Source organism: Hordeum vulgare, chromosome 5H (assembly GCF_904849725.1).
Source record: "Hordeum vulgare subsp. vulgare chromosome 5H, MorexV3_pseudomolecules_assembly, whole genome shotgun sequence".
Classification (NCBI taxonomy): domain Eukaryota; kingdom Viridiplantae; phylum Streptophyta; class Magnoliopsida; order Poales; family Poaceae; genus Hordeum; species Hordeum vulgare.
Window position 1 is genome coordinate 372,029,895 of NC_058522.1, and position 8,766 is coordinate 372,038,660.

The following is an 8,766-nucleotide window of genomic DNA, read 5'->3' on the forward strand; positions in this document are numbered from 1 at the left end:
GGACCTTGGGATCCTCGAATCCCGTGGGCTGTTTGACATATACCAACTCATTTAAGGGACCATTAAGAAATGCACTCTTCACATGCATTTGTTGCAATTTGAAATCATGATGAGAAGCAAATGCAAGCAGCATGCGAATAGATTCAAGACGAGCAACAGGGGCAAAGGTTTCATCGTAGTCGATACCCTCAACTTGGGAGTAGCCTTGAGCCACCAGTCTTGCCTTGTTTCGAACAACAACACCATTTGCATCTTGCTTGTTCTTGAAGATCCATTTGGTTCCAATGACATTATGTTCCTCTCTTGGCCTTGGCACTAACTCCCAAACTTGATTGCGCTCGAAGTTGTTAAGCTAATCATGCATGGCTTCAAGCCAGTCCTCATCATCGAGCGCTTCATGTACCTTTTGGGGTTCAACACACGAAACAAACGCATGATGCCCACAAAATTTTAATAATTGTTGATGAGCAGTTACCCCCTTATTGAAGCTTCCAAGCACATTTCCGAAGATGTGTTGTCGACGCTCAAGCCTGGAAGCCACATTGGCTACGAGGCGCTCCATGTTTTCCTGACTTGGTAATTGAGGATCATCATCTTTATCATCTTGAGCACTGTATTGAGCTTGCTCACAAGCTTGTCCTTGATCTTCTGGTTGCACTTGATCTTGAGAAAACTCGGAGTCTTGAGCATGATCATGGACATCATTTGGTGAATCACCATCTTCATGAGGTTGATCCTGTCGTTAATCTTGTTCAACGGGTTGAGGGACTTCATTTTGTTCTCCGAAAGCGTGTGGGTCTAGCGAGGGTGATGGATCCACTTGAATAGAGCATTTTCCTTCTCCTTCGGCCACAAGGGGTTCCTCAATGGGGAGTATTTGACCAATCACCATTCTTCTTATGGCTTGAGGAGGAATTTCATCACCTACATCACAAAGACCACTTTGCTCCACCTGGGAGCCATTATTTTCATCAAACTCTACATTACACGTCTCCTCAATGAATCTGGTCGACTTGTTGAGGACACGGTAAGCATGAGATTTTGTAGCATAACCAACAAATATGCCCTCTTGAGCTCTAGTTTCGAATTTAGACGAACGAACGCCTTTCTTGAGACTGAAACACTTACAACCGAACACCCGGAAGTACTTGAGGTTGGGCTTGTTCCCGGTAAGAATCTCATATGGAGTCTTGTTCAAGCCTTTTTGGAGGTAGAGCTGATTGGATGCATGACATGCCGTGTTAATGGCTTCGGCCCAAAAGTTGTATGGAGATTTAAACTTTGCCACCATGGTTCTTGCCGCATCCATCAATGTCCGATTCTTTCTTTGTGCCACACCATTTTGTTGAGGGGTATAGGGTGTTGAATATTGGTGCTTGATCCCCTCATTACTAAGGAACTCATCCAGGGTGTGGTTCTTGAACTCGGTGCGTTGTCACTTCTAATCATCAATATATTTGCTCCATGTTGACGTTGAGCTTCATTAGCAAAGTCGATGACGGTTTGTTGAGTCTCACTCTTCCTCTTGAAAAACTATACCCAGGTGTATCTTGAGTAGTCATCCATAATCACCAAGCAATACTTTCTTCCCCCAAGACTATAAAAATATGGAGGACCAAAGAGATCCATGTGAAGGAGCTCCAAGGGCCTTTTAGAGTAGATGATAGTCGTGGGACGGTGAGTCGTTTCATGAAGCTTTCCTTCAATACAAGCACTTCATGCACGGTATCTGGCAAAACTCACATTTGTTAGTCCACGAACATGGTCCCCTTTGAGGAGACTTTGCAAAGATATCATGTTGACATGAGCTAGCCGGTGATGCCAAAGCCAACCCACATCAACTTTAGCCATTAGACAAGTCGAGACCTTAGTATGTCGCTCCAAAAAGTTTACCACATAGAGACCATTCTCGACATGTCCAACAAAGGCTACTTTAAGAGTCTTGCTCCACATAAGGGCCACGATATCAAGATTAAAGAATGTGGCAAATCCCATAATTGCAAGTTGACGAACGGAAAGCAAATTTTATGCAAGGGACTCAACAAGCATGACCTTCTCTATAGATAAATCTTGAGAGATGACCACCTTGCCAAATCCCATTACCTTAGATGTTGAGGCATCAACAAATTGTACATGGGTGGGCATAGAAGGAATTGGATGCACATCCACCACCAATTCCTTGCTCTCGTTCACATGATTTGTGGCTCCACTATCGAGCAACCATGACACTCCACCGGAAACAAACTCCTACAAGAGATAAATGCTTGGATTTAGGTACCCATTCTTGAATGGGTCCTTTGATGTTAGAAACAAGGGTCTTAGGAACCCAAATAGCCCATTGAATGTACTCATAATAAGAACCAAAAAATTAGCATAAACATGCCCATCACTAGCAGGGCATAAAACATAAGAGGGGTTAAAGTCGTCGGCTTGTTGGTAGAGGTGGTTTTGCCCTTGTTGGCATTAACACTACCTTCCTTATTCTTCATCTTGTTATGAGTACTCTCACGCTCTTTGACAAAAATGTCCTGGAGAGAAGGTGGTTGCTTGGTCTTGTTCTTCTTTTTCTTCTTAGACTTGGCTGCAAACCCAAGTCCCTCCTTTCCTGCAACTTTCTTTTGATTACTAAAAAGGTCATTTAGGTTCTTCCCGCCTTGGATGCATGACGCAAGGCCCTTCTCAAGTTGTTCTTTCAACTTGGCATTCTGCTCCACAAGATGCACATGCTCACAACAATGGTTAGTAGCACAAGCATTATCAATTAGAACAAAAGGAGGACAAGTAGAAATCTCCTTGGTTTGTTTTACTTGGAGTTGATCGTGGGACTCCTTAAGAGAGAAATGAACACCTTTCAAGACCTTGTGGGACTTGTCAAGTGTGTGAAATTCTTCCTTGAGTCTATCATGGCCAACCCCAAGTGCAACTTTCTCGGAATTAAGCACACGGTTAAGAACAATAGCATAATCAAGATCTTTTAGTAATTTAGCATGATCAACATTGTGTGACTCCTCAAGAGACAAACGAATACCACACTCCTCCTCTAGAGCGATGGATAGTTCTGCAATCTCAACGGCGTAATCATGACTATGTCCCTCCAACTTGGATATAGTATCCTCATGAGTCTCAATGAGATCATTGGCCTCACCAAGTTGTTCCAAAAGAGCAACAAAGTGCTTCTTGGATTCACCTTTGATCCTACAAAAGAATTTGTCAAACTCATTCTCATCAAGCTCCACTACTTCACTATCATCAACACAATCTAACAATGAAGGAGAAGTAGTGACAGTGGTCTTTATTTTGGGGGTTACCTTATTGATACCTTTGGCCATGAGGCACTTGGCGATGCGGTTTTCGTTGGTGGCACCAAAGAGAGACACCTTGGGGCGGAAGTGGCAATGGCCACGGTAGCCGTTACCATCCCCTCATGGCCTGTATCATCTTTGTCATCATTAGAGGTGTACTCTTAATGGGCCAAAAATCCCCTTGGAGGAGTCTTCTTAGCAAAGGTGTTCTTGCTAGGGAAACACTTGGCTTTGTCTTTGCGAATGAGCTTGCCCCCGTTGTCTTCCCTCTTCTCATAACGACAATCTGCCACAAAGTGACTCACATTGTCGCAATTGTAACATGTCCTCACTTGTTGCTTGTTCTTGGACCCACTTGAGTTGTTCTTGGAGAAGTTGGGCCTTGAGTTTCCCTTGTTGCCCCAAAATTGCCTTGATGTAAGAGCCATGTGCTCGTGATACGCATACTTTGTGTCTTCAGGGCGGCCCTCTTCTTCCTCTTCCTCTTCTTCATCCTAAATGACCTTGGCTCTCAAGGCAAGGTTGGACGAGGCTTCTTCGACTGGACACGAGCAAGAGCATTGTCGGCGGTCTTGTTCATGATATTCATGGCAATGAACTCATAACACTTCACTTGAGGTCAAGGTGTGGAAATCCGGCCTTTGACGAATGAAGAAGGACATGGCCATGTTGAATGACACGATGGCCTTGAGAAACTTGCGCTTGATCCAACTGTCATCCGTATCCTTGCTCCCATGGTCTTGGAGAGCAACGACAAGAGTAGTCACCCTTCGGTAGAGATCACGGGGGTCCTCATCTTCTAGCATCACAAACTCATCGGCCTCATCAAGAACCACTTCAAAGTTGGACTGTTGAATGCTTGATCTCCCTTTGTACAACACCATGATGTGCTCCCAACAATCCTTTGCACAGGTGAAGGGGCGCAAGTGAGATAGATCTTCGGGAGGAACCGTGGATTGAAGGATGAACAATGCGGAATGACTGTATTGATTGTCCGCCTCTTCTCTTGGAGTGAGCTTGTTTGGATCATGTGGGTAGAAGCCTTGTTCGATGATTCTCCAAAGATTTGTTGAGTTGTGATTCAAATGAGACTTGATGCAAAAGACCCAATTAGCGAAATCATCTTTAACAAGTTTAGTAGGAGGACCAAGGTTATTAATATGCGGTGTGGGTACCGGACCTCCATAGACCGGGGGAGGAGGAACCGAGGCAAAGGTTCCCGTCCCATTCTTGTCAAGAGGGGAAGAAGTATGGGTACCTATAGCCGCTTCCTTTTCGGAGTTGGCCTCCGACTCCGATGTGGTGGGTTTATCCACAAGCAACGGTTCGGGAGAATTCTTCATCCCCTCAAGTAATTATTTAAGCATGGGCTTGACTACGATCATCATGGACGTCTTGAGCGAGGCCATAGCCTCATTCAAGCCGTCACGTGTGATCGAGCTTAACTCCACGACCCCGGGCACTTCATGCCCACTCCCACTATCATCAACCCTACTCTTTGGGTGGTGAAGGCCTTAATAAAGAGACGTGGCTCTGATACCAATTGAAACGATCGATATGATTGACTAGAGGGGGGTGAATAGGCAACTACCAATTTTTAGCTCTTCTTAACAAATTGGGGTTAGCAACAAAAGGTTCTCTAGATAAACAACTATGTGACCAACCTATTGTTGGAATTATGCCCTAGAGGCAATGATAAATAAGTTATTATTATAATTCCTGTATCAAGATAATCGTTTATTATCCATGCTATAATTGTGTTGAATGAAGACTTAGATACATGTGTGGATACATAGACAAAACAATGTCCCTAGCAAGCCTCTAGTTGGCTAGCCAGTTGATCAAGGATAGTCAGGGTCTTCTGACTATGTACAAGGTGTTGTTGCTTGATAACTGGATCACATCATTGGGAGAATCATGTGATGGACTAGACCCAAACTAATAGACGTAGCATGTTGATCGTGTCATTTTGTTGCTACTGTTTTCTGCGTGTCAAGTATTTATTCCTATGACCATGAGATCATATAACTCACTGACACCGGAGGAATACTTTGTGTGTATTAAACGTCACAACGTAACTGGGTGGCTATAAAGATGCTCTACAGGTATCTCCGAAGGTGTCCGTTGAGTTAGTATGGATCAAGACTGAGATTAGTCACTCCGTGTGACGGAGAGGTATCTCGGGGCCCACTCGGTAATACAACATCACACACGAGCCTTGCAAGCAATGTGACTTAGTGTAAGTTGCGGGATCTTGTATTGCGGAACGATTAAAGAGACTTGCCGGTAAACGAGATTGAAATAGGTATGCGGATACTGACGATCGAATCTCGGGCAAGTAACATACCGAAGGACAAAGGGAATGACATACAGGATTATATGAATCCTTGGCACTGAGGTTCAAACGATAAGATCTTCGTAGAATATGTAGGATCCAATATGGGCATCCAGGTCCCGCTATTGGATATTGACCGAGGAGTCCCTCGGGTCATGTCTACATAGTTCTCGAACCCGCAGGGTCTGCACACTTAAGGTTCGACGTTGTTTTATGCGTATTTGAGTTATATGGTTGGTTACTGAATGTTGTTCGGAGTCCCGGATGAGATCACGGATGTCACGAGGGTTTCCGGAATGGTCCGGAGACGAAGATTGATATATAGGATGACCTCATTTGATTACCGGAAGGTTTTCAGAATTACCGGGAATGTACCTGGAATGACGAATGGGTTCCGGATGTTCACCGGGGGGGCAGCCCACCCCGGCGAAGCCCATAGGCCTTAGGGGTCAAGCCCAGAGAGGCCCCATGCGCAGGGAGATAAGAAAATCAAAGAGAGAAAAAGGGGAAGTGGGAACGAAGGGAAGGGCTCCACCTTCCAATCCTAGTTGGACTAGGATTGGAGGAGGAGAACTCCTCCCCCCCATCGGCCGAACCCCTTGGGGCTCCTTGAGCCCCAAGGCAAGGCCCCTCCCCTCCCACCTATATATACGGAGGTTTTAGGGCTGACTTGAGACAACTTTTCCACGGCAGCCCGACCACATACCTCCATGGTTTTTCCTCTAGATCGCATTTCTGCGGAGCTCGGGCGGAGCCCTGCTGAGATTAGATCACCACCAACCTCCGGAGCGCCGTCACGCTGCCGGAGAACTCATCTACCTGTCCGTCTCTCTTGCTGGGTCAAGAAGGCTGAGATCATCGTCGAGCTGTACGTGTGCTGAACGCGGAGGTGCCGTCCGTTCGGCACTAGATCGGAGCGGATCGTGGGACAGATCGCGGGACGGTTCGTGGGGCGGATCGAAGGAGGTGAGGACGTTCCACTACATCAACCGCATTTATTAACGCTTCTGTTGTGCGATCTACAAGGGTACGTAGATCTGAAATCCCCCTTGCAGATGGACATCACCATGATAGGTCTTCGTGCGCGTAGGAATTTTTTTGTTTCCCATGCGACGTTCCCCAACACCTATATGATGCTAACAACAACAACAACTAATGCAAGAGAGGAATACACCACAACAATAACAAGGAGAAAGTAAAGGTAAGAGATAACCACAAGTGGAACCGGTGGAGACGAGGATGTGTTACCGAAGTTCCTTCTCTTTGACAGGAAGTGCGTCTCCGTTGGGGCGGTGTGGAGGCACAGTGCTCCCCAAGAAGCCACTAGGGCCACTGTATTCTCCTCACTCCCTCACACAATGTGAGATGCCATGATTCCACTAGTGGTGCCCTTGAAGGCGGCGACCGAACCTTTACAAACAAGGTTGGGGCAATCTCCACACAAAGCTTGGAGGCTCCCAACAAGACCACGGAGCTTCACCACAATGGAATGTGGCTCCAAGGTGACCTCAACCGTCTAGGGTACCCAAACACCCAAGAGTAACAATATCCGAAAAGGATTAGTGGGGGAATCAAATATCTCTTTGTGGAAGTGTAGATCAGGGCCTTCTCAACCAATCCCTAGGAAATCAACAAGTTTGATTGGCTAGGGAGAGAGATCGGGCGAAAATGAGCTTCATAGCAACAATGGAGCTTGGGGAGGTAAGAGGTAACCTTCTTGAGGACGAAGCCCCCTTTATATAGTTGGAGAAAGAATCCAACTATTACCCTGTAACATCCCAATTTTCTTAAATTCGGATGTTAATAGATCATTCATATACATCTCATATTTTTTCTATGCATTATATGCTCTTCTGAAAATTTTATTCATTTTGCAACTACGGGCAATTTATTGGAGTGGAGATAATATGACCTCTCCCCTGTCAAATAAAAGTGCATAATGTTTCGAAGATTATTTGGAGTCACTGATTTGGTTTTGCAAAATTTTATAATCTCGGAAATTATTTTCAGTTGAGTTTTAAAAGCTCGTTGTTCGTCCTATTGCATAAAAGCTATTTTCAAAATATTTGCATTAGGTGGAACTAGGTTCCTTTATTATTTATTAGGGGATTTATTTTATACTTATATATATATGTTTCTATATTAGCATTTTAATATATATATATATATTTATATATATATATACTGTATATATATATATATATATATATTTATGATATTTAAAAAAATTGTTATTTATTTTTTTTATTAAAAAAATTAACTGGGCAAAAGCCAGCTCGCTAAGCCAGCCAGCCCGGCCAGATCGCTAGCATGCACCAGCCAGGAGAGCAACAGCTCCACCGAGCCAGCTCCTGGATCATCCCCACGAGGCCATGTGCACCACGTGCACCATGTGCCCAGCACCATCCAGCGCTGGTGGCACACCCATGAGCCCCAGCTCCTTGTTTCCATCGAGCCAGGGACCGAGCCCCACGCTCCTGGCCCCAGGAGCCCCAGGCCACGAGGCCACTTGCCCACGTGCCCAGCGCCAGCACGCCACAGCCCCTGCACCGAGCCGGTTTCACCCAGGAAACGAGCTCCTGTTCGACCAGGACTCCTTTTCTCCTTGCGAGTAGAAAAGTCCCAGGACCCGATTCTTGTGCTGACTTCGATCTGAGCCAGACCCCATCTCGCCTAGACTGCAGAGGAGCCGCCCCTCACCGCGCCGACGCCGGAGCCGCCATCGCCGGAGCACCTCACCATCCACCGGAGTTCGCGAAGCCGTTCACCGGAGTTTGCGCACGTCACCGGAGTTTGTCCGACCGCCACCAGAGAAGCACCATCGGAGGCACCACACCGAGACGGTTCCGTTTTCCCTGCTGTTCGTGGTGAGGACGCACGCACGAGCGATTCATCAAGTCCTGATGAACAGCTTCAGGACGAAATTCAGTCTGTTTTTAATCTGTTTTAGCTTTGTCAGATTCTTGGTATAATTTTGAAACGCGTTTATCTTTTTACTCGTAACTCCGATTCAGGAAATTCTTTTTCTTGTGATCTCGTATTGATGAGTAGAACATGTTAGAACCAGTAGTTTTCAGTTTTACGAATTTTTTTTTTTTGTTAAAACAGATTATTTTAAACCTACCGGAG